The sequence below is a fragment of the Pongo pygmaeus genome, chromosome 10, assembly GCF_028885625.2.
Source record: "Pongo pygmaeus isolate AG05252 chromosome 10, NHGRI_mPonPyg2-v2.0_pri, whole genome shotgun sequence".
Lineage (NCBI taxonomy): Eukaryota > Metazoa > Chordata > Mammalia > Primates > Hominidae > Pongo > Pongo pygmaeus.
Window position 1 is genome coordinate 68,597,696 of NC_072383.2, and position 25,608 is coordinate 68,623,303.

The 25,608-nt window shown below is 38.5% G+C and overlaps 1 protein-coding gene and 1 pseudogene across 2 annotated transcripts in view; both read right to left on the reverse strand.

The window, feature by feature from the left end:
- PTPRR (protein tyrosine phosphatase receptor type R) overlaps nt 1–25,608 on the reverse strand; it is a 273,414-nt gene that overhangs the window by 75,842 nt on the left and 171,964 nt on the right. The gene's annotated exons all lie outside the window — the stretch shown is intronic.
- Nucleotides 302–382, reverse strand: LOC129011119 (U2 spliceosomal RNA; annotated as a pseudogene).

A 25,608-nucleotide genomic window follows, 5' to 3' on the forward strand; every position in this document is an offset into this window, starting at 1 on the left:
TTCCCGCAATGTTACATAAAGCAGCCTCTTTACCTCTTTTATCTATCAGCTTCTAAGTGTTTATAACAGGATAAAATCATTAAAATATTGGAATTCTAGACATGCTAGAAAACACTCAGATTGGGTCCACTATATATGTACTCTAACTTTATCTCCCATTTTTGGGTAAAATTGTTAGTAATTTTCAATTTTTTTCTATTGTCTGTCTTCTAAGTTAAAAAAAAAAAAGTCCACCTCTAATGAAATTTATGTATTTGTAAATTATATACATGTACTATTATACTTATGTATTATGCAAATTATGAGATATTTACAAAATTTGAAGTAGGAAAGGGCAAGATAAATACTACACTTGATCTTAGCCAAAAGGCCGAGAAGCGATGGGCAAGATAAATATACTTTTTTGTAATATATAATTTTTACACCCTAATGGATCATTTTACACATTTCTTGGGATGCACACGCCCCACTTTGAGACCACTCTCTCAATTATTTAGACTTACATAGGTAATGGTAACTTTTTTCAACCACTTTGGATATATAAGACAGTAAGCACCTAGGACCTATGGTATTTACCATATCAGCTATAAGCACTATTCATCAAAGATTATTTAAAATAGCATTTTGCTGGGTGTGGTGGCTCATGGCTGTAATACCAGCTACTTGGGAGGCTGAGGCAGGAAGGATCACTTGAGCCCAGGAGTTCAAGGCTGCAGTGAGCTATAATTGTGTCACTGCACTCTAGCCTGGGGACAGAGCAAGTCCCTGCCCCATAAAATAAAATCATTTTGTGCATCACAGAAGACACTTCAATCTTCCCTATAGATATGCAACTGGTAATCATTAAGTTCTCACTACAAGAATATATCATCCAAACCACTACTATAACCATAAAGACAAAATTAATATATTCTAAACTTACTATATTCAACATTTCTTTCAGGCATATGGCAGTGAAGAATATGTAAAAACAGACGTTTAAACAATGGCTACAAGAATATTCCTTGTTTCTCTAACAAACTATTCTTCCTCAGGTATTGTTTTATGAGTTAATTCATTATTTCTTTTCATCAGAGATCTTTTAATATAAAAATCATAATATTTATCTGGACAACTCTTAATTTCTGAGATACTCAATAATGACATTTTTATTATATCTCCAATATACGTTTCTGTGAATGACATAATAATGAACACAGAAAATCTTTAAAAACATTGAGCACTAACATTCTTTTTAAATAAGGAGAGAATGTTAGGTTAGAATAACTTCTAATACCAACTAACTCCGTCATCTTAGCATATTAAGCTGTCCTAAGCTATACCAGTGACATTTCATTCTGAAAATGATCATTTCTGATGAGAATGAACTCAAGAAATACACAAATGAATCTAACTACTGAAAGACTCTAACAAAGGATTACAAGGGATGGGGTCACCAAATTGAGCAAACACAAACACGAGACTTGCCCCAGTTAGATTTTGAAAAATAGCTCTATCACATTTTTATAATTTAATAAAAAAAAAGCTTAGTACAGGACATGCAGCACATCCTGACAAAGTCAATACAAGACACAGGACAAAATTGTTAAATACAGAACATGTCCCATATCTACAGAATACCTGGCTAACCTAACAAGATGGAACATAATTGACCTAATTTTAATTTCTTCCATGCATCCGGGCATTTCCTGTATGCATGGCAGGGATTTGTAGGTGTGAAAAGGAAAATAAGAATGAAATACAAAGAGAGTTTACAAACTGACTAGAAATGAATTATTTCTTCTGTTTATCATAATGTTTTGCATTGATTCCCAAGGAAAATAGTATTTGCTTTTATTACATATTAAACAATTATCATATAAAACCTGATAATTGGTCAGTAATTTTCCTGTAATAATGCTTATTGATTTCTGGCATGAATAGGCATCTATGCTAAGAAAAGAAAAATACAATCTTCTTTTTAAAAATCCTATACAGCCACGGTATTTGAAAAGTCTCTCAAATATTAACTGTCTGAATCAGGATAAAATGACTTTTAGAAAACCCATTACTTTGCTTTAAATATTATATTTTTTATAGAATTGGAATTGCTTCTTGTCTGCTGAACATTTGAGACAACAAAGTATTGTACAGATTTAACACTGGAATCTATACTTCTAAGAGAGATTTAAAATAAATACCTCATGGTCCACTTTTTTTTTTTTTTTTTTCTTGAGATGGAGTCTTGCTCTGTTGCTGAGGCTGGAGTGCAATAGCACGATCTCGGCTCACTGCAGTCGCTGCCTCCTGGGTTCAAGCGATTCTCCTGCCTCAGCCTCCCCAGTAGCTGGGATTACAGGCGTGTGCCACCACGCTCAGCTAATTTTTTGTATTTTTAGTAGAGACGGGGTTTCACCATGATGGCCAGGCTGGTCTCAAACTCCTGACCTCGTGATCCGCCTGCCTAGCCTCCCAAAATGCTGGGATTACAGGCGTGAGCCACTGTGCCGGTCGGGTCCACTGTTTTAAACACAAATACACACCTTTTTTGTGTCTTACCATTCAGGGTTGAATATTTGGTGGAATGTTTTAAAGAGTTAGATGCTACATTAATCCTTTGTATTTTATGTGAAGAAAATGTATTCATGCTAAAAATAGTTTTCAACAATTTAAATATTTTGAGTGTGTATATTGTAGACGAGGTGAAACATTTACAAAACAAGGATTCAATTATACTGGGGAAATACTAGAAGAATACATAAATTTACAGATTGAAACATTTATACCAATTTGCATATGCTTGAAATATTGTGTAAAACAATTTGAAGATAAGTCCTTTGGACTTTTTTTTGCTTTCATATGTCTGAATTATCAATGTGCACATTTTCCATCAATAATTCTCTGTGTCAGATGAGGACATTCGGAGAGGTGTGAATGAGATAAAAACGAGGTGCTTAAGACGTTCTGTTCAAACGGATAGAGTTCATTAACTGAATACTACTGACCAGTTCCTGGAGTTCAGATCCACACCTAACAAATTCCCAAAGTTCTTCAGACCTCAGCAAGTCAAAATATGCTACGGAAATCATTTTTGACAAGAACTCTTGGGCTAAGCTTTAAGTAATCAGTATCTGGTTAGGACAGGAATCACCCAGTATCCTGTGGAGGAAAACAGCTGACATGAAGGCCATTTCAGCTTTCCCTCTTCTAATCATGCTTTCTAACCTACTGCCAATTCGCTCCTAGACTGCCCTCGATAAGGCATGCCGTAGGATTACGGGAACCCAAAGTTCACGAATGCAAACTTCACGAGGCTGCCCGGCCCCATCCTTTCCTGAAGATCATATCTACAGCAAAACGGTGCTTTATCCTAGAAATCCCTTTTCAATCCAAATCCTAATGGAACTCCTTGACAACCCCTTGACTAAATTACATTAGTAATATAGTTCCTAACAATTTCCTTTGTTAGGAAGGGGAGCAAAAGGGCAAAAAAATCATTTTTTTTTTTAAATAATGAAAATTGCAAAGGCTTAAACGCTGAAAGAATTGCTTGCCTCTAAAACAAATCTGTATCATTACTAACAAGCGATAAAAGGCCTTCCGATGGATACCAAATGAGAACCTTCCAGAGGGCCACGGGCGCCTGGCTGGAAACCCCTGCTAAGAGCATCTGCGGTCTGAACCCATAGTGACTGCGCGTCTTGTCTGGATGCCAATAACAGACCTCTGAGAAGGGAGGCTTCGGCTGCTCTCCGACAGCTTTAGGATTGGTACATGGCCCTTTCTTTGTTTATCTGATTTGCCTTTAAATCTTACAATGGCAACAAGTGTCTCAAGTAGGATTGTTGAGGACAGAGAAACAATGCTCAAATGTCCTTTGAACAAAACCAAGAGCCCACCCTGCCGACGACCCTGAAAACCTCTCTTGTCTGTGAGTGGCGCACAAGCGCCACCTGGAGGGTGCAAGGCGCAACCATCGCTCTTCTCAAAGTGGAATTGGTCTGTGAGTGTTAGGCTGAAGAGATTATTTTATTTTAGAATGCTTCCATTCCTCCACGAAAAAATTTAATATAGTCCAATTATGAACATGGAGAAGGTGGAAAAAGAAAAATCCTAGGGTGCCTTGGTCATTAGGGGAAGCAGGAAATAGGAACAAGCGTGAGATCTGGGGGCACACTATCTGGGCTCAAATCCTATCTCTGCAGTAATGTACTCTGCCACCATGGAAATGTACTTGAATGCCTGTGTCTCCGTTTCCTTGTCATTAAAGTTGAGATGATATAATTTACCCACCTGAGGTGGATATGAGGAGGAAATGATTTTATATATCTGTGATGCATCTTGTATAGTACCTGGCACATAGCAGCTGCTCCACAAATGTTAGGTATAGGCATAGACTTACCAAGTCTTTTGCAGTTTTTTCCTCTCTATATAGAGGTATTGTTCTGTTACCCTGGTAATTTTTTTTTTTTTTTTTGAGACAGGGTCTTGCTCTGTCGCCCAGGCTGGAGTGCAGTGGCATGACCTCAGCTCACTGCAACCTCCACCTCCCGGGTTCAAGCGGTTCTCCTGCCTCAGTCTCCAGAAAATTGCAAAGGCTAATTTTTGTATTTTTAGTAGACAGGGTTTCTCCATGTTGCCCAGGCTGGTCTTGAACCGGTCTCAAGTGATCCGCCTGCCTCGGCCTCCCAAAGTGCTGGGACTTACAGGCGTGAGCCACCACACCCGGCTCAGGTACATTTTTCTTATTGGTACTATCACTAGGCCCTAGGATATTATCCTATATTTGAATATGCCTGATACATAATCTTATTTCCCCCCACTCCCTCATCTTCGATTCCAACAACTTTTTCTATTTGGTTTCAGATTAAAGCTCAGATTTGGTTCTTCACTGAATAGGGTTTTCCTATATACAGGTGCTCCTTAACAGCAATGCTTTCTAGTATAAGCATGTCAACACAGGTTTAGTTATTTAAAATGCATATGTTATATAAACCAGATAATCCACAAAAACACTCGTGCCATATTCCTCTAAAAGAAATGTGTTGGAGGCATATACCCATTGTTACTTCTCTTGCTTGGAAGTCCTGCAAAAGCTCTTACTTACACATGGTACTGCCAAATATCCTAAAGTTTTCCAGTTAGAAATAGGTTGGAAATATACTGAGGAGTTAGAAATATACTGAGGAGAACCAAGAGAACAGTTTTGATTAGAGTCTGAGTCAGTCAACGTTGCACATATATAAAACTTCTGTCTAAGAATAGGTTATTTATCTATCCTGGCAGAGCATTTCATGAGGGGCACCGCTATTGTGAATAACAATGGACAGCCACCTCCCTTGGGCACAACCCTTTCCTCGGCTGATGGAACAACAGGTGGAAAGAAGAGCAGGCACATGGTGGATAGCTCCTGTCCAAATAGATTATCACACAAATCAAAAGGTGGACTATTGTGGGGGAGGAATTATAAAATATATTTCAAACACATTTTAGGTATTTGGCAGGATTCTGTTTGGGTTCACCATCAGCTTTCTTACAGGGCCTTGGCAAATGCAAAGTTTCCCTGACTGCTTAGAAATATTTATGATCTTGGGCTTTTTTTCTACTAGGCAAAACTGGAATTATGAATTCTGCAAAGTGGTTAGGATACATAACATCGCAAACTTTTCTAGCCCGTTTAATCTTTATTTCACAGGCCTAGCTTTTCTATGGAAGATACTGCAGTGAACAAGTAAACAAAGTGGATTGAAATTCGCCCTGCTAATGTGTCCAAGAAAGGAATTGTTGGGAGGATAGTTGGATGATTATTGGAACCGGCAGGTCAGTGAGGGCAGCAGACTCTCAAAGAGCATGAACATGCTGACCAATTCATTACTCTACAGCCCAAATTGACCCCAATTTAAAATGTATCCAAATTTTGGCATTGGAAGTATTGTATTAAGAAATAAGAACAAAGTAGCAGAGTTTTCAAAATGAGGGAGGCATAGATGAATAAATGGCTAAAGGCTTTTTTACCCTTTGAAAAATCTGTCCTGGCTATGGGCCCCCCATGGACGCTTCCTTTCCCACCCACTCCTTTCCTGCTTTCTTACTACCAGAACCCAGGGTCTTTTTGGGTCTTGTGCCTAGGACTTGCAAATGCCTCCGGTGAATAAGAATGCTTTTCCTGTGTAGGAGCACAAGACATTTTAGGAACAGGAAAAGCCTATCCGGTCCAACATACCTGCCCTTTTTAGGTTTATCTGAATCTCACCTTCCTGCATTGTTACCTTCCTTCATCTTCCTATATAGAGATAACATTTCTTGTATGTTTCTCACGGTCTCTCCTGTCATTAGACCTGATAACACTAGACCTATATTTTAGTACCACTCTCTTTAAAACAAATGATTTCTGAAAAGAGTTCGCAAGGCTAGTAAACAGTCTGTAATTTTTCTTTTTAAGAGTCATAAACCATGAGTTTGAAAGAGGAGACTCCAAAGAAGCTTCACTTGGAGGGACGCAGAGGTCATCTGGCTTGACTTTATGCTTAGCTTTTATTTATAAGTTATCTTATTTGTCAGATTCTGGGTACCAACATTTTCTCTCAGAGTGTTCAGAGACAAGGGATATGTTTATTTGGGATAAGACTCATTATGAAGAAAATATGCAGGTGGCTAAAGATTAATTACAAGCAGCAGAGGCCTGTTAAAAAGCTTAACATTCTCTGAGCCCTTCCTTGCCCCCTGTTTCACAGTTCATATCTGGAATTTACAATAGAGTGAGGTAAGCCACCCGCTGTCATAAAGAAGGTGAAATATTTATTGAACAGATGTTTCATTACTCAAGAAAATTCACATTTTCAAGTAAAAAGCCAAAAGATGGGCTTTCCACGCAAGTCCCTGAAAAAGATTCTTGGCAGCATTTATATTTAGTGCCTACAAGTTTTACGCACTGAATTTTTACTGTTTAGATGTGCGGGTCAACAAATCACTGAGAAGACACCAAAACTGTCTGCCAGATGTCGACCACTGATTAATTTGTCTCAAGTTCAGCCAAAAGGGAAGAAAATATGATGGGTGGAGCATGAACAGCAAGCACAATCAACATCTGACCAACCAGGGTTTCCTGTCACCTTGGGAACAAAATTGATTGGCACTGGTTTCCTGTGTACAAGTTAAAAACCAGTAGCAACTGCAGTAACAAGAATAAACTACAGATAAGAGACTTGGAAATTAAATCAAGGCACATCACCAAAATTTCAGCTTGAAACCCTAAACAGAAAAGTTCCAAGAGAACTTTTTGAGGGCTTTTTTTTTTCCCTTTTAAGCTATTTTGTATGTAAACTTAATTTTTCTAATTTTGCCACTTCTGGCAAACTGAAATCATTAGAAAGGACACAGTTCAAATTTATGTTAGAGGTCATAAATTTTGCCCAGGACTCAATATTTTCTCATTTTTCAAAAGATAAAATCTTATTTATGCATTATAGCAACTTGGTTTTCACTTTATCTTGAATTATAGCTTTTAAGAGGCAGAAAGAATCCTTTTTATAAGGACAGTCTCAAGTGTACACACAGATTAAATATTACAAATATAGGTTGCAAATAAAACTTTCAAAATGTGGGATTACAGGAAGCAAAAGAGAACCAACCAAAGCATCAACAAATTTACCTTTTTGTTTTTTTTTTTAAAGATTTTTCTTATTTCCTTAGCTGCTTTTGCATTAGCATTAAATAACGCTCTTATTGGAGTGGTATGTGCATGGCCCAACTCAATTTTATTTGCTTTTAGTGTGAATCTGAAGTTTTATTTTTTATTGCTTTATTCATTTATTTACAGATACTTGTTCAGCACCTAAATATGTAGAGGCATGTCTATAAATTAAGGAGCATGGCAATTTGCTCTTTATGTTTAAAAATTCACAGTGAGAGACTCCCCAAAATTAGACAAACACACAAAAAATAGATACAGATTTTTGAGGAAGAATGAAATAGGAGAGCAAAATGTTTGCAAAATATGCTTTCTTTGATAGTCTAAGTTGGAAGTTGTAAAAAATGACCATTTTGGTTATGAGAGGTTTTTGAAGTTACTTCATATCCTTTCATTCTATTCTTCCAATTTCAGAATCACTCCCAAAATGTATTCATTTTATAAGTACATATAAATTGCAAAATACTCCTCATACTGAATTTTAGAATTCATGCTACTTCTGCTGTCACTACCAGTATAGTGGTTAAGAGTGGATTATGGAGCCAGACTGCCTGGGGTTCAAATTCAGGTTCTGCCCCTTAAGACTGTGTCACCTTGGGCAACTTAACCTGTATGTGCACCAGTTTTCTAATCTGTAAAATGGGGATACAACTTGTGCACGTGCTTCATTGGAATTCTATGAGGCTTAATTGAGACAATATGTGTGAAACACAACAGGACTTGATATGTAATAAATGTAACAATGTAACTCTTAACTGGTATTATTAATGTTTTTTATTACTACTGCACTGCTATTGCTGCTGTTTCTGCTACCAAGACACCTTCAGTGCTACTGCTACCCTTGTTGCAGCTTCCTCTGTGTTTCTGGCCATTGTAGTGATATATTCTTAGGTTGTTGCTATTATTGACCACTATTGGTAGTTACCACTGCTACTGCTACTGTTACAAGTACTGTTGGTGCTTGTTCCTGCTGCAATTGCTATCATTGCTGTTACTATTATTAGCAGTTACTAGAGGTGTAGTGTGTGTATATATATGTATGTGTAGGTAAGTCTGGAGAGAGATATATATATATACACACACACACATACACACATATATATATTTATATAATGTTAATGGTGGCTATTTTGGTGGTGCAACTGGCTAGGAAATAATCTATTTTTGTTTTTGCTTAAATATTCTTTCAAAATTTCTATAAAATGTGTTATTTACACAGTTCATTTAAAATTAAAAATATTAATAAGGGCTGGAGAAATATTGAAATCTCATATTCATCAGTATTTTGTATTGCCTCATGGCCTATTCCACCTTCCTGAGAAAGAAAGGGTGTTGAGTGCACCCTGCGCCAGTATGAGAAGGGCATCTTATATTATATCCTCCTATTATAAAATAAGCATGAAGAGACAGGGCTGGGAGACATGATTTATTTGCCATCTAGCTATGTACTAAGAGCATACAAGACATTTAGTCACTGACTGATTTTGTTATTTTTATCTCATGTCAAACTTTTCCTCACTTATCTTTATGTTTAAGAAGAAATATTTTTGATAAGAGGAGAGATCTTTTGTATGTTTCAGCCAAACTATTCTCAGGAGAATGCCCTTGGGTTGGCCCATAGCTCAATTGTGAACAATTACCCTGACATTATCCTGAAAACAATCCCACAAGTTCTACTAAGAATAAATAAAGCACAATGGAATAAAATTATCCACTAAATCTAGGAAAAGCAGCTATATTTTAGCCAGGAAATAGAAGTCCCTCCACCTCCCCAATGTATTAAGTTCTTGTACTTCTGTCAGTAAAGAATTTAGCACGTGGAAAAATTCAGATTCTCCAGTTATTGATTTGGGGACTGATTATTAGGGGGAAAAAGTACCAAGAGCCAGCTTAGGTGAGTTGTTGTACACTGACAATTGTCCTTGTGGTACAAATGGTTTTAATAGAACAGAGAAAATTGGGGAAAAGAATAAAAAAAATTTAGAATTGGTTATTTCTTTAGAATAATGGTAAAACATCCCTTTGTCTATTTATTTTTTACCTTTACCAAGTGTTACAAAATTTTAAACGTCAAAGAGTTAAATATCTGGCTCTCTGAGACATACAGGCCAATATTTCTAGACTCTGTCAAATTCTAGGATGAATGCACAGCCCTGGTTGAAGGTAAATTCAATGATGTGTCTCTCTTCGCTAAGGAGGGACATTACTGTGCCTGTTGAACCCTAAATAGTAAAATCATTGTCAATACTATTGCTTATAATGTACACATCATAGATAGATGATGATCACAAGTGATATTTTTCAACATCTTCTTTGTATGACATTACCCAGAAGATCCAAGCTAAAACCCAGTAAAGAATGATGCTTTTTTTTGCAGTCTGCTTTATGTTTTTGTAAAACATTTTACATTACACTTGTAAAATATATACATATGTATATATTTTAGTCAACTTAATTCAAGAAAATTATACCAAAAATCTAATTTAATGCAACAAAAACCTATCACATGCCCAGTTTTTAGGGCAAAATCAGGCTTAAAATTTGGGTAGAAATTTAATGCCCTAGAAATGTATGTACAGTGGTTGACAATTTGGGGTCTGGAGCCAGGCCACCTGTATTCTATATTTCTTGCACACCTCTCATGGCCAATTGGATGCCCTTGAACAAGTGACATAACCTCCTGCAGTGATGGTTTTCCTTTCTGTAAAACAGGGATAATAATGATAGGGTAGTTTTGACTCTTATGAGTTATATATGTAAAGTATTTATAACAGTGCCTGGAATGTAGTAAGTGCTTGATAAATGTTATCTGTTATCAATATCATCACGGGATAGTATGCATTTAATTTTTTTTTTTTTTGAGACAGAGTCTCACTCTGTCACCTAGGCTGGAGTGCAGTGGCACGATCATAGCTCACTGCAACTTCCACCTCCTGAGTTCAAATGATTCTCACATCTCAGCCTCCCAAGTAGCTGGGATTACAGGTGTATGCCATTATGCCAGGCTTATTTTTGTATTTTTAGTAGAGATGAGATTTCACCATGTCTCTGCTAAAAGGTCTTGAACACCTGGCCTCATGTGATTCACCAGCCTCGACCTCCCAGAGTGCTGGGATTACAGGCAGGAGCCACCATGCCTGGCTGCATTTACAAAATGCATTTCTTCCTACTTATTCCCATTTCTTTCTCTCCGATATTTCTAAGATTTGTATATTTATGCAGGGGATGGCTAGGGGAGAGGAGGGGGAAGGTGGACTAAGCTTTTGGAATTTGGAAGAAAGAACATGTATGTTAAAATTCCTACCTAGTATTAAACATAAGTCACATATTCATTATTGTGTATTTGATCATGTACAGCATATATTGTCAGACTTCGGTATAGTGGAAGAAGAAATCTTGAAACTGTCTCACAAATTTTAAGGGTTTTTTCCTGTCATGGAAGGATCCTAATTGGATGGAACTAAGTTTTCGTTCCTAGTCCTGATTTTTTTTTCTCTCTCAGCAAATTAAAACACTCAGGCACTTATTAATTCAAATGTCCTCATGGACAGAGGTTTTTGCTAAACAACTATTGCTTTCTCTGGGAAACTATAGTAGTTTCCAGAAAATGGATTGATTGAAAACCTTAATTATAAAGACAAGGTAAAACACAGCCTTTAAAATGGGTTATAAGAATTTAAAAAACCAGAATTAACTTCTAAGCATAAATGTACAGAACTTATGAGTTAATTTGTTAAAAAATTATCAAAGAAAAATTCATAAAAGAAGCTATCAGATACTTTTGTATTGTGATCAGGTCTTCCAAGTGGCCAGTAAAAAGTGTGTCTGAGAGTATTTTCTAGAAAGAATTGAAAAATTTATATTAGTTATGAACAGCCCTGGGAAACTCTAAAGATGTCTTGGATACATTGAGGGGAATGATAGGTGGCAGAGAATACTGCCTAGCTACATCACTGCACCAATAGAGGACTCAGACCCGGAGTCTCATAGAAAAACACATCCAAACTGGGCACAGAATGGCCAAAACGTGAGAAAAACACACGTACTTGAACATCACATGATCTACATTCATCCTTAGGTCTTTGATTTCATTTGAACGTGTTTAGCCCGAGCAGACTGTCTGAGTAAACAACTGTATCAGTGGTAATCAAACTCTTTTCAAAGCTGGGGGCTCTTGGTTAAGAAAGAAAATAAGATCATACCTGTAAGTCTAATAATCAGAAGAGGTGCATGCAGAGCTCAGCTCATTGAGGCATCAGAGAAGGGCCCAGGCCCCACTAGCCTACCTCTTCCCTAAGGCCCCATGAAGCATAATTGAAAAGTACTGATTTATCAAAATGTGAAATAATCCACAGCTGGCCATGAATCCAGCTACAGTTCTATCGTTGAATAACCCAATACAGGTTGAGTATCCCTGTATCCCTTATCCGAAATGCTTGGGACCAGAAGTGTTTCAGATTTTGGATTTTTTTTTTCAGATTTTGGAATATTTGCCATATATACACATATATACACATATATATACACACATATACACATATGCACATATATACACATATATACGTATATATGTGTATATATACGTATATATGTGTATATATGTGTGTATATACGTATATATGTGTATATATGTATATATGTGTATGTGTATATATGTATATATGTGTATATATGTATTTTATGCATATATGTATATATGTATATATGTATATATGTATATATATGTATATATATGTGTGTGTATATATGTATATATATATATATATGCGGAGCTCAGCTCATTGAGGCATCAGAGAAGGGCCCAGGCCCCTTCTCTGATCTCTCTCTCTCTCTCTCTATATATATATATGGCAAATATTCCAAAATCTGAAAAAAAAAAAAAATCCAAAATCTGAAACACTTCTGGTCCCAAGCATTTTGGATAAGGGATACAGGGATACTCAACCTGTACTGGGTTCTTCAATGAGATATATATATATATATATATATATATATATGGCATATACATATATATGGCAAATATTCCAAAATCTGAAAAAAAAATATATATATGCCAGTTGAGCACCCCTAATCCGAAGGTTCAAAATCTGAAATTCTACAGTGATCCTTTCCTTTGAGCATCATGTCAATGTTCAATAAGTTTTGAATTTTGGAGCACTTTGGATTTTGGATTTTTGGATTAGGGATATTCAACCTGTACTAACAGATGGCTTCCTTCAATTCTCAAAGTTCTTTGTAAACTAATTAGTTAACTTCTTTATCGCCATTCCTTGTCCACACAACACTAAAGAGGATGCCTTCTGGCACCAATAGCCTGTGATCCTAACAATTTTAGTAATGAATACGGCTATAGCAACCCAGTATAATAGACTAGGTAAGAGCTGTTAGAATACTATGGGGCCAAAAATGAAACTGATTTTAGAAAATCATTAGAAAAGCTTCCAGGTTTGCAATCCACGAGTTGCTTCAGTTCTAGAACTCTGCTTCCAGTAAGGGTTATGGCCACTGCTTTCACATCAGAGGCTCTGCAACAGCTGTAGAGTTATGGGAACATCCTTGTGACCTGGACCAGGGAGACTGAGATTACAGTTCCCAAATAGGAATAATTTAAATATAGATTATAGAATTACATACTAATATAAATATATTCAAATACACCATAGACATTTAAATATATGCATTTAAACTTAAATGTATTTAAACACATGCATTTAATGTATATCTTTAAATATGTTATACATGTTTGCATATGTGTGTATATATAGATCTTTATACAGATTACATGTAGAGATGATCTATTTGTATATATCTCTGTATCTATCTATCTATCTATCTATCTATCTATCTATCTATCTATCTATCATCTTTCCCCAACCCTGGACCAGAGCTGTTGAGGCTGAATTTGGATTGGACTCTAGAATATTTTCCATCTGGAAAGTCTGTTTAGATAGGAATATCTAGAAATATTACAAAGTTTCCCTAGAGGACTATGTTAAATTAGTTTTGGGGACCACTACTCTAAGGTTTCTCCCAACTGTAAAATGCTATATTTTTGGCCTTTTGAGAGGCCCCCAGTTCTAAAATATTAACACTTACTTCCAGATTATAACTATGCCCACCATAACCACTGTTACCAACAGTGAGTGGGAACGAAGGAAGAAATTAAGCATTTATTAAGGTCTAATGTACACCAGGCACCTTAATAGGCAATACAAATACATGGACATGGCAATAAAAAAGAGGCATCCTTACCTCCAAGCAGCTTACAATTTAGTTTACTGAATTACACAGTTTACTTTCTTATGAAGAATCATAATGATTTAAGAAAAAAACATGGAGTCCAATAATCATGTTCAAGCCATGTTTTAATTATTTTACTCAAATTATTTCTATTTTACTCAAATTATTTCTATTTTGAGGATTTTGACATTCTAATGTCATTTGATATTTTTATCCTCTTGGGGGGATACAACTAGTGGATGACAAAAAAACAATGAAAAAACAATAATTCCAAGCAGACTATTATTGACATTATGTTAAAGATTTTGTGAGACACCCTGCCCACACCAGATTTCACTAGTATCACCCTAGAGGGTGTAAGTTCTAATGAGAATTTCTGTCACACATAAGCCCCGATTTTTACTTTTACAGTATAGTATTGTTTCACTCTGCCACCTGCAGGTCATATATGGAAGAACATATTTAAATTAGAAGGCCTGGGTTGGTGGCTCACTCCTGTAATCCCAACACTTTGGGAGGCCAAGGTGGGTGGATCACCTCAGGTTAGGAGTTCAAGACCAGCCTGGCCAACATGGTGAAACCCCGTCTCTACTAAAAATACAAAAATTAGCCGGGCATGGTGACGGGCACCTGTAACCCCAGCTACTTGGGAGACTGAGGCAGGAGAATAGCTTGGACCCTGGAGGAGGAGGTTGCAGTGAGCTGAGATCATGCCACTGTGCTCCAGCCTGGGCAACAGAGCAAGACCCTGTCTCAAAAGAATAAATGAATTAAAAAAAAAAAAGGTAGAAATCAGAGGCCAGGCACAGTGGCTCATGCGTGTAATTCCAGCACTTTGGGAGGCTGAGACAAGAGGATCACTTGAGACCAGGAGTTGGAGATCAGCTAGTGAGACTCCCATCTCTACAGAAAATAAAAGAATTAACTGGACATGGTGGTATGTGCTTATAGTCCTATTTACTTAGGAGGCTGGGGCGAGAGGATGGCTTGAGCCCAGGAGTTTGAAGTTACAGTGAGCTAGGATCATGCCACGGCACTCCAGCTTGGGAGAGAGAGAGAGAGAGAGACAGAGAGAGGAAGGAGAGAGAATGAGAGAGAGCGGAAGGAAGGAGGAAGAAGATAGAAAGAAACAGAGAGAGAGGAGGGAGGAAGGAGAGAGAGACAGAGAACGAAGGAGAGAGAGAGACAGAAGGAAGGAAAGATAGGAAGTGAGGTGGAAGGAGAGAGGAAGGAATGAGGAAGGTGAGAGAGAGGAAGGAAGGAGGAAGGTGAGAGAGAGGAAGGAAGGAGGAAGGAGAGAGGAAGGAAGGAGGAAGGAGAGAGAGAGGAAGGAAGGAGGAAGGAGAGAGAGAGGAAGGAAGGAGGAAGGAGAGAGAGAGGAAGGAAGGAGGAAGGAGAGAGAGAGGAAGGAAGGAGGAAGGAGAGAGAGAGGAAGGAAGGAGGAAGGAGAGAGAGAGGAAGGAAGGAGGAAGGAGAGAGAGAGGAAGGAAGGAGGAAGGAGAGAGAGAGGAAGGAAGGAGGAAGGAGAGAGGGAGGAAGGAAGGAGGAAGGAGAGGGAGGAAGGCAGGAGGAAGGAGAGGAAGGCAGGAGGAAGGAGAGAGAGAGGAAGGCAGGAGGAAGGAGAGAGAGAGGAAGGAAGGAGGAAGGAGAGAGAGAGGAAGGAAAAGAAAGAAAATATACTTTAAAGTGAAATAAACAACTCTCTTCTATGAAACTGTGATGGAAAGCTAAACCATTGGTCAAGATTATAATCATTACCTGGATCAAAAATTTGGATGGAAGAAAAATCCCTCCCCAGAAATGAAAAAAAAAAATGTTGGAGTTTGAACATGTACAAATAGGAAAGCAATGGTAAGGACAGTCACCCCTCTACACAATGTTCAAAGATGAGGAATTATTGCCTCACCTGGAGAAACTTGCAATCGCCTCGTCTGAGACCTCTCTCTAGATTTCTAGACCATTCTTTCACTAATATGGAACCACTCAATTGTAGGGTATTTTCTTAAGTGTCTTGATGCATATTTATGCTGTATTAACAGGTTCAGGATACAGTCTCTTAAAGTTTACAAAGTTTATTCATTAAAAAGGAGCAGAGGGGCCACAACCACAGACCTTAAAAACCAATTGGCCACATAGGGTGGTTGGATAATTTAAGCACCCGTGAAGGAGGTGGCAAGTGAGAATTTCTCCCTTTCTCTGGGCTTTCTAGAAACAACTGGATGTTTTAGAGCTGAAACAGACGAATATGGCTAACTCCCATGAGTAAGGCTAACTCTGTATCATTCAGTCAATTTTTAGAGAACCCCTATTATGTGTGTGGTATTAGGAAGTAGGAAAACAAAAACGAATAAGCTCTCAGGAGATCCTACTGTGTGCACGTGTGCCTACACACATATGTGTGAGTTATTGATGGGGTCAGGGAACAAGAGAAGAGGTAATTTAGGATGGTTTATTCCTAGATTCTGTATTTTTCTATATATTGGATGGAAGAAGAGAATTTAAGGACAGCAACACTGATTTGGAAAAGCTACCTTGGGCAATGAAAAAAAAAGCTGCCTGGAAAAATGGACAGGTGTTTGAGTAGTCCTGACCATCTGCTGGAGACTGACAAGATGAAGGATCCACATCTGAGGTATGTTCCTTCAGGCAAAGTGGGCCTCTGCCATACTTTGAATGTATTCATTCTCATAGATCCTTTAGTCGTTCATCATTTTTACTCTTATTTTTGATTAAGGTGGGTTTAAAATTCCAACTTTTTTTCTTAGAAACCTTAAGTAGACTAAGGATTCTGTCAGGAAAAGAATAGTCCTCTGAATAGGGATTTGGTAACAACATGCTAAGTTAGGAGCCAACATAACAAGAGTAAAACAAATGATTCAGGAGATCATATTCACAGCAGGGACCGTGAGGGTTTTAGGAGCTCCCCTCAGAGCCCCAGGTGCAGCGTGACATTGCCAAGGACATGCAGGGAGCACAGCTCCAAGGGGCTCCCTCTCGGTGTCTAATGAGGCCAGGCAACCTGCCAGCACCACAGGCTTCTGTAGGGCAAGGGCGAGGTGGTGGTGAGCATCCATTTTTTTTGTTTGTTTTCCTCCGAGGCAGAGTCTTGCTCTGTTGCCCAGGCTGGAGTGCAGTGGCATGATCTCAGCTCACTGCGACCTCCGCATCCTGGGTTCAAGCAATTATACTGCCTCAGCCTCCCAAGTAGCTGGGATTACAGGCGCACGTCACCATGCCTGGCTAATTTTTGTGTCTTTAGTAGAGATGGGGTTTCACCATGTTGGCCAGGCTTGTCTCAAACTCCTGACTTTGTGATCTGACCACCTCAACCTCCCAAAGTGCTAGGATTACAGGCATGAGCCACTATGCCCGGCGCATCATCTATTTTTATTTTTTAAAAACATATTTCTTCCTATGAAATTAACTTGGTGTCTAAGAACTTGTTCCTTTTTTTCATATTGAGATTTAACAAATATTTATGGAACACGTACCAGGTGGTAGGTATTGTGCTACAGACACCGCCTTGAGGGAAATCAAAGCTGAGAGGGAAAAGGCAGGAAATCAAAAGTAAGGCAGGTGGGATGGGGAGGGCCTGGAAAAGGGGAGAATCCTTGAGGGCTGTGTTTTAATCCATGATTTGGAAAAAAAGGTTTCCTTAAATAAACAAATGTATACACTATAAGACATTATTAGGGAACAATAATTTCATTTGATACATTGTTGTTAAAACTACTTAAAATAATGAGAAATGAAAATGATTGGATGCCAAGCATCGTTAGAAAGTATATCATATTTAAAAGTGTTCACAAGAATTTGTCAATTCTCAAGTTACAGCTGTTTCATCACTACACTGAGACCTGTTTTCTAAGGTATCTACCAAAAAAAGATTATGCCTTACCCACCAGAGAGGACACTGTCATAAAAAAACATACAAACAAACAAACAACAACAACAAAAAAAAAAAAAGAAAAAAAGAAAAATTATGGCAAAAAAAAAAGGAAAAAAAAGATTTCACCTTTCTTTTCCTTCCGTGAGACAAGGGGCTAACAACTGTGTCAATATGAAGTTCTCCACTAGAGGGAACTAATTCCACGTCCTCCAATCATGAGCTTCATCTATCAGAATGTGTCTGAGAACAGCGCTCTCTCCATGTTTATTTTAGATTGTACCCAGATAATCATGCTGCATTGCTAAATGGGAATGACACTTTAAAATGGTTTTTATAAGATTTACAGAAAAAGATAGTTTTATATTTATATAAATAAATTGAAGTGTATATTTTATGTTACAGAAAAAACCCACATCAGTTGAAAAATAATTTTGTTCAAGTTGCCGGTCATGAGTAACTTGTGATTCTTCATTGTTCTGCTCTAGAGGTCATGTGCTAATATCTGGGTGAATCTGATGAGAGGAGAGTGGTGCTTCACTTCCCAGGAAAACAATGTTTGGGCAGTTCATAAAATGCACATAGTGGGACCCTGAACTATATAGCTTTATGACACATTTCCAACAACTCCTAAGGCAAAAGTCTCTGGCTGCAAGGAAAAACCTCCTGACACAGTATCTAAGATTCAGAACTGATCGCTCTTAAAATAGGAAGCAAAGCTTACCCTGGGAATTATCTGTGCCTGCCCTGATTAAAACGCTTCTTCAAAACAGGCCATTTCACCTAATTCTGTCAACCTGTACATCAAGATCTGGAACATGGTCCCCTAGCAAAAATAAAAAATCTCATTTTAAAAAGCACTGCATTTCGTACCCTCCAAAGTGAAACTCTAATTTAATCACATGTAGAGGAATCAGAGAATACGAATCTCAAGAAATTGTACCACAATCATCTCTTCTTTAGGGTCAAGACAAAAAGAACTTTATAGAAATGCATACCCTACTTAATTGCCAAAAGAGTTTCCAGGGTAGTTAGATTTTGTCCCCTATGGTATGAGTGCAAATGGAGAGTACCCTGTAAAGCTGGAAGCAGTGTGCTGGATGGGGTTGCAAGCTAATGGATGTTGAAGGATTGATGGGGGTCAGGGATGGAAAGGCTGAGAAGTCCTTTCTGCTTGAACCTCAGGGTGAAGCAGCCTGTGAGAGGGGTGGTCTTGGGGCAGATACAGCAGTTAGAGGACTCAGTGGGACTTATTCCTGCTGCTCTGCCAGGGACCACAAGTAGAGAAAGGGAAGGCAAGGAGAGGAAAGGAGGAATTACTGTGATTCCTCTTAGAGCCACTGCCAGGTCTACACTCTTGGGACTCATTAGGCTACAATGGCTTAAACATTTCAAGGTCTGCTTGGAGAGAAATTATGCCAGGCCTGTGCTTTCCAATGAGTCGTGGCCAATTTTTACCTTTTTAGGCAAAGCTCCTCTACTTTTAATTCTTAAATAATATATGTTGGCTCCTGTTTTACTCTCCCTGGGTTGTATCCACTGTCATTTCTTTCACTTAACAAGATTACATTTTTGTCTCATGACGTACCATTAATTTTCAGGCAGGTTTCAAAACTTTTGCGTCCTTTTTCTTCATTCCTGTGGGGTCTTTTATTTTTTTAGAATAAAAAACCCTGTGAAAATTTTGTTCCTAACCCTCCAGAATTCCAATCTACCTACATAAAATCTGACAAATAAAGAGAACAGCTTGATGCTCACTGTTCATGAAGGGCTTGTGCATGTTTCCAGTGCCTCCTTCAGCTCTGGACATCCCCATACAAGTATAAGAATATGAAAATATTTTATAAAAATGTTAGAAGGTGTATTAATCCGTTCTCACACTGTTAATAAAGACATACCCGAGATTGAGGTAATTTATAAAAAAGAAGAGGTTTAATGGATTCGCAGTTCCACATGGATGGGGAGGCCCCACAATCGTGGCAGAAGGTGAAGGAGGAGCAAAGGCATGTCTTACATGGCAGCAGGCAAGAGAGCATGTGCAAGGGACCTGCCCTTTATAAAACCATCAGATCTCATGAGACTTATTCACTGTCATGAGAACAGCATGGGAAAAACCTGCCCCCATGATTCAGTTACCTTCCACTGGGTCCCTCCCATGACATGTGGGGATTATGGGAGCTATGGTTCAAGGTGAGATTTGGGTGGGGACATAGCCAAACCATATCAGAAGATTAAAGTTTTGTCATCTGTATCATCTAGAAAAAGGTAGGACATGGTAGTTATGTGCAGACTTTGTAAGCAGGTTGTCAAGATTGTATCTTTGGCTAGATTTTTATTTCTTTGTGACATTGAGCATATTACTTATCTAAGTCTCTCTGTTAGCATAACTGCAAGATGGGCATAGAAATACTGCCTGCCTCCAGGATGTTTTGAAGGTTGTCTGAGATCATACATAAGCACAGTGGTTGGCAGGTGGCAGGTTAGTGCCCAACCCATCAGCTGTGACTCTGCATCCTTCTATTACAGCAGCATGGGCAGCAGCTTGGTGGCAGGCATGACCATGTGTTTCTCTGCTGTTCCTGCCACCTCCACTGACAATCACACACACAGTGAAGTGGACGAGTTATTATCCAGGATGTTTGAACAATATGGAGACCCCTCCATCCTTTTCTGACTTGAATTTTCTGAATTATTGCCTTATAGCCCTCTCACTTTGGCTTCTTTGCTCTATTCGTGTTCACCTTCCTCTTGGTCCTTTATGTCAGATTACCACCAGGCCTCCAGAATGGCAACAACCAGGTTAAGGAAAAAACTGAGACAGACAATGTGCTTCTAGAGTGGCAGTGAAATGGTTATCTGTCATGGGTGTTTTGAATCCACCTCATGAAATTGCACTTTGCTTCATTTAAAATCTGAAAAATATTCTGAAAGCCAAGCATAAAATTTGCTAAGAGGAAAAACAGTGTGACACTCCATAATATACCTGCTTGCTAAATATACTGATTTGTAGTTTATTTTAAAATTTATTTCCCATAGATTATAGGTGTGTACGCCTCCTCCAACCCCCAAAGCATGACAATTTATTATTAATTAGGAATACAGCCTCTGGAGCAATACTGCTTGGGTTTGCATTCTATTTGTCACCCTCACAATCCTAGTGACTTACTATTAAGTTATTAGGGCCATAACTTATACTCTCTGAGCATGAGTTTCCACTCGAAGGAGGGGATAAAAAGTCCCTTGGGATGGTGAAATGAGATAATGCATGTAAAGGGTCAACAGGGCATACTGAGTTGTTATTTTTATTGATGTTATTTGCAGTTAAACTGGAATTTACTTCTACGTGTTTGCTATATGTTATATTTATAAGCCCTCATGTTGTCAGGCTGAGCAACTGAGTCATGGTTGATAGACTGTGTTCAATGGGGCTGGGTCATAGGTTCCAATAGAATGAATGGTGTTTATTTGAAGGAGGCCGTGTGGTACGTGTATAATGGCCTGGGAAGATCAAAGGAACCTGGAGTGTAAACTTAGCTCTGCTGCGACCTTTGGCAAGTACAGTAATGCTGTTGGTGCCCCACCCAGGTTGCCTTTCTCTGGCTGGTGCCCCATCCTCCCCTCCCCCACTGCTGGGAGGGTAGCCTGTTAGTGGTGCCCAGCTGCCACTTCGCTGGAGCAGCCCCCTCAGCTGATGGGTGTTGCTGAGCCAGAGGTGCCTAGGAAGTTATGCCTCCACCACCCCTGGGTGACCTGGAGTCAGTGGTTGGCTGGCATGAGGGTGCAGTGGCTCAGCCCCCTCACCTCAAGGTGAGACAACTGTCCATGAGGGGCCACTCATGCTCAGAGATCCCTGTGTAATCAGGCTGAGGGTAGATGGCTGCTACCACCACCTCTTTGCTTGTCCTCTTCTCTGTTCTGCTTGCCCTGCTTTCCTAATAGGCTTCCCCTGAGAGCATCTTCTCAATACATCATTTGGACAAGAGCCGTTGTCTCAGGCTGTGCTTTTACAGAACCTCACCAAAGACCTAAGAGAAAGGTTCTGGGCCCCATTTTTATTTGACAGAAAATGAGAGAGTTGGATCCATTTTCAATGATGGGTCTATTTAATGAATATCTGTCTATCTATCTATCTATCTATCTTTCGAGACAAAGTCTCGCTCTGTTGCCCAGGCTGGAGTACAGTGGTGCGACACACTCACTGCAACCTTGAGCTCCCAGGTTCAGGATATCCTCCTGCCTCAGCCTCCTAAGTAGCTGGGAGTACAGGTAAACACCATCATGCCTGGCTAATTTGTTAAAAAATTTTTGTAGAGACGGGGTCTCACTATGTTGCCCAGGTTGGTCTCAAACTCCTGGCTTCAAGTGTTTCTCCTGCCTTAACCTCCCAAAATGCTGGGATTACAGGCGTAAGCCACCATCTACAGCCATGAATATAGATTTTAACTTCCAGGGTATTTTTTAAACTTTATGCTCTGATATGCAGTCATATTAATTCTATTCCCTTCTCTTTACTCATATGTCCCAAAAAGAGATCAGTGGAGGAGTGATTAAAGATTCTCCAAGTTAAAATCTTTAAGCATCAAAATGTACCTCTACTAGGGAAAGCAAGGCAGAGACATCAGGACATTCTGCCTTGCCATGAGGAAATTGTAATACACAAAGTCTTTGAGTTTGAATATAGAATGGTCAACGTTTTCATGGCATGGACTGTCTTTTCTTTGCTTCCACCATTGCAGACAAATTTCTAGTTCTGATAAAAATCTCCCAAGCTCAGCAACCCTAAGGAAACCTTTAGACTCACAATCCTGGGTGTTATATCATTTGCACAGTATTTATTGTAAATCATAACATGTATACCCTATTATGGTACAGCTTAAGAAAAGTTAGTGAATGTTGGTTCGTTGGATATCAGCAACCCTTGGGGGCCTGCTGAGACTTCCGTTTTGATAGAAAAAAACACCCCATTAATATCATAGTCCTGATGGCCCACCAACTGATCACTGAGAAATGAAGTCAGGATGGAGAGTGCTACATTACAATGTGCCACCCTTCCTTCCTGGACAGTTCTCTATCTCTCCTTGCACAGTGTTTACTCGTAATAGAAAATCAAGTGAGAAAAATGAGGAAATAATGTGAACATATCCAATTTGTCTGTTGATTTCCTTTCCATAAAATTGGCCATTAGTCATATAGTAGCCCAAAGGGAAAATGTGCAGAATCTTTCAGATTCATAAGTTCTAGAAAATGTACTTTCTAGAGTTTGAATGTGATTCCTCATTTAATGGGAATTTGGAACTCAGCATGTACACAGTTTCCCTTAGAGTGATCAGTGGAGCATTTTGGGAGGGCAAGGATGGGACAAAAGACGAGAGGGAACATGAACTAACTGTGGCCTCACACTGTGCCAGCCACGTGACATTTGTCATGTAGCTTAACTGTCCCAAGAGCTGTGCAAGGCACACGCTATGCTCCTCAATACAGGTGAATAAACAGGTTCCAACTTATATATGTAGTAGTTACAGAGCAAGCATTTGAATTTATACCTGGACTCACCACGGGAAATGAATGCATTTGTTAGACCAGAATTGATTAATTTGATACTGTTATTTATTAGATAACATTTAATGTCCAATTTATAAGTATGTACTTATAAATTACATGTAACTGTATATTTACAAATAGGATGAGCAAAACTATGTCAATTGACAGTTAAAAATATAATGTTATATGACAGGCTCAACTGTAGCAGTTCAGTAGAAAATGAGCTTCAACTCCTGAGTTCAAAAGTATAACTGACCTAGTGTAGGCTTGTGAAATGGAATCAGAGAACAAAACAAAAAGAATATTAGATTCCCTTTTCCTTCTCAAAGACACCATGCCATTTTGTATTGATTGTTAATTTTGTAGTATCCTTTGAAGGTGGAGCAGATATTATTTTATAGATTGGGAAAACTATACTACAGAGGACTTAATTAATCTGTTGAGCCACTTATTTAATAAGTGTCGGGGTAGTATTAGCTGAGACTCAGGCCTATAGTTTATCATTAAGCTATTGGTTCTTATGGAAGATTCTTTAGAAATAGATGAGATCTTCAGATGCGAAGCAACATTAATTAACTCCATAATATTTTTGAGTGTTTACTATGTACCAGGATTTACAGGAACCACAGGAGACACAGAGTATCTTGAGCCATAGTACCTGTTCTTAAAATTCTTGTCATCTGCTGAAAACGTAAGACAAACCGCTTAAAAACCAGTTCAAGTCCCTTTCTGAATGATTGTTCAATTAAAATCATTGCCAGAGGAGTGGTATATATGAGAATTTATAGGTGTTATAAATCACTGTGGGCACAAATAGGTTACATGGCCAGTGGTAGGGGGTAAGTTTTGTGTTGGGCTCTGGAGACTAGAGATCGGTAGGCCGAGGGAAGAGGAAGGACCAGGCAAACAGAAATGCAAATGTGGACAGGAGCACAGCACACAGAGGGGGATGGGGATGGAAACAGAGAGCATGGAATAGGTTTATTTTGGGATGTAGTAGCAAATGGATTTTGGAGCAAATGATCAGGGCCAGATGGTATAGGACCTCTGAGGCCCAACAAGATGGTCTATGCCTTATTCTGTAAGCAAATGGAGCCAAATGGGGATTTTTGCACAGCAAAGTATGATAATGAAAGATTGTTATAGCAAGATAAACCTGAAGACTATTGAAGGGGGAAAGAGAATTAGATGCAGGCAGATAAGATGAAATAAAATAATATATATGAAACATATTACATATATTAGTCCTAATATCATTTGTATAATTATATGACACAACAATTTAATCATGAAGTAATGAGAGCTGGGTCCAAGGTGATGATTACAGAAAGAGATAATCAATAATGAGAAAGTTGGAGGAGCAAGAATCAATATGATTTTGTGATTAGTTGGAAAAAGGGAGAAAAGAAGACTGAATTGCTATATTTCTCATTTTTTTTTTTCTTTTTGAGACAGGGTCTCACTCCGTCACCCAGGCTGGAGTGCAGTGGCTCAATCTCAGTTCACTGCAACCTCTGCTTCCCAGGCTCAAGTGATCCTCCCACCTCAGCCTCCTAAGTAGCTGGGACTACAGGTGTGCACCACCATGCCTGGGTAATATGTTCCTCTTTTTATAAGATTCTTTAATCTTCGTAATTTCAGAGTGTATTCTTTATACTCAGTTAAGCAATCCATTTAGTCTCTAGATCTTATTTGACTTATCTTTTAATTTTAGACTTATATTTTATGATTAATGTTATCAAAGTGATAGATTCTCCCAATCAGGGATGAGAAATTTATATGACATGATCCAAAAGATTGGGACAAGTGACTTATAATGCAGCCTTTATAGTCTCCTGGTGATTTTAATGAAGCCATACTTTTATGCAACAAGTCGAAGATTATTACCTCACTCCAGGATCAAAAGATGGAGAGCTATTAAACATGAGACTATTTTAAAGGCACCATTAGAACACATATATATAAATTAAATTTTAAGGCTTAAGACTGCCAGAAATTTTTTCTGACTGCATGGAACACTGTCCATTCTTCAAATTTGGTCACTCTTAAAACTCTTCATTATGCCATCTTGGCAGGGAACTGTGGTAGAAAAATGGGAGTGAGAATAGAACAGGAAGGGATGGTGGAATAGGCAAAGTGTTTCCCAGTAACTACTGGGAGTTAACCTGAGGTTAGTCATAAAAAAGAGTCATTAATGGGTTAATTCACTCATTCAGGCATTTATCTCCAGGAGCTCCTGGTTTCCAGAAATTATGTTCTATATGTAAGAGAT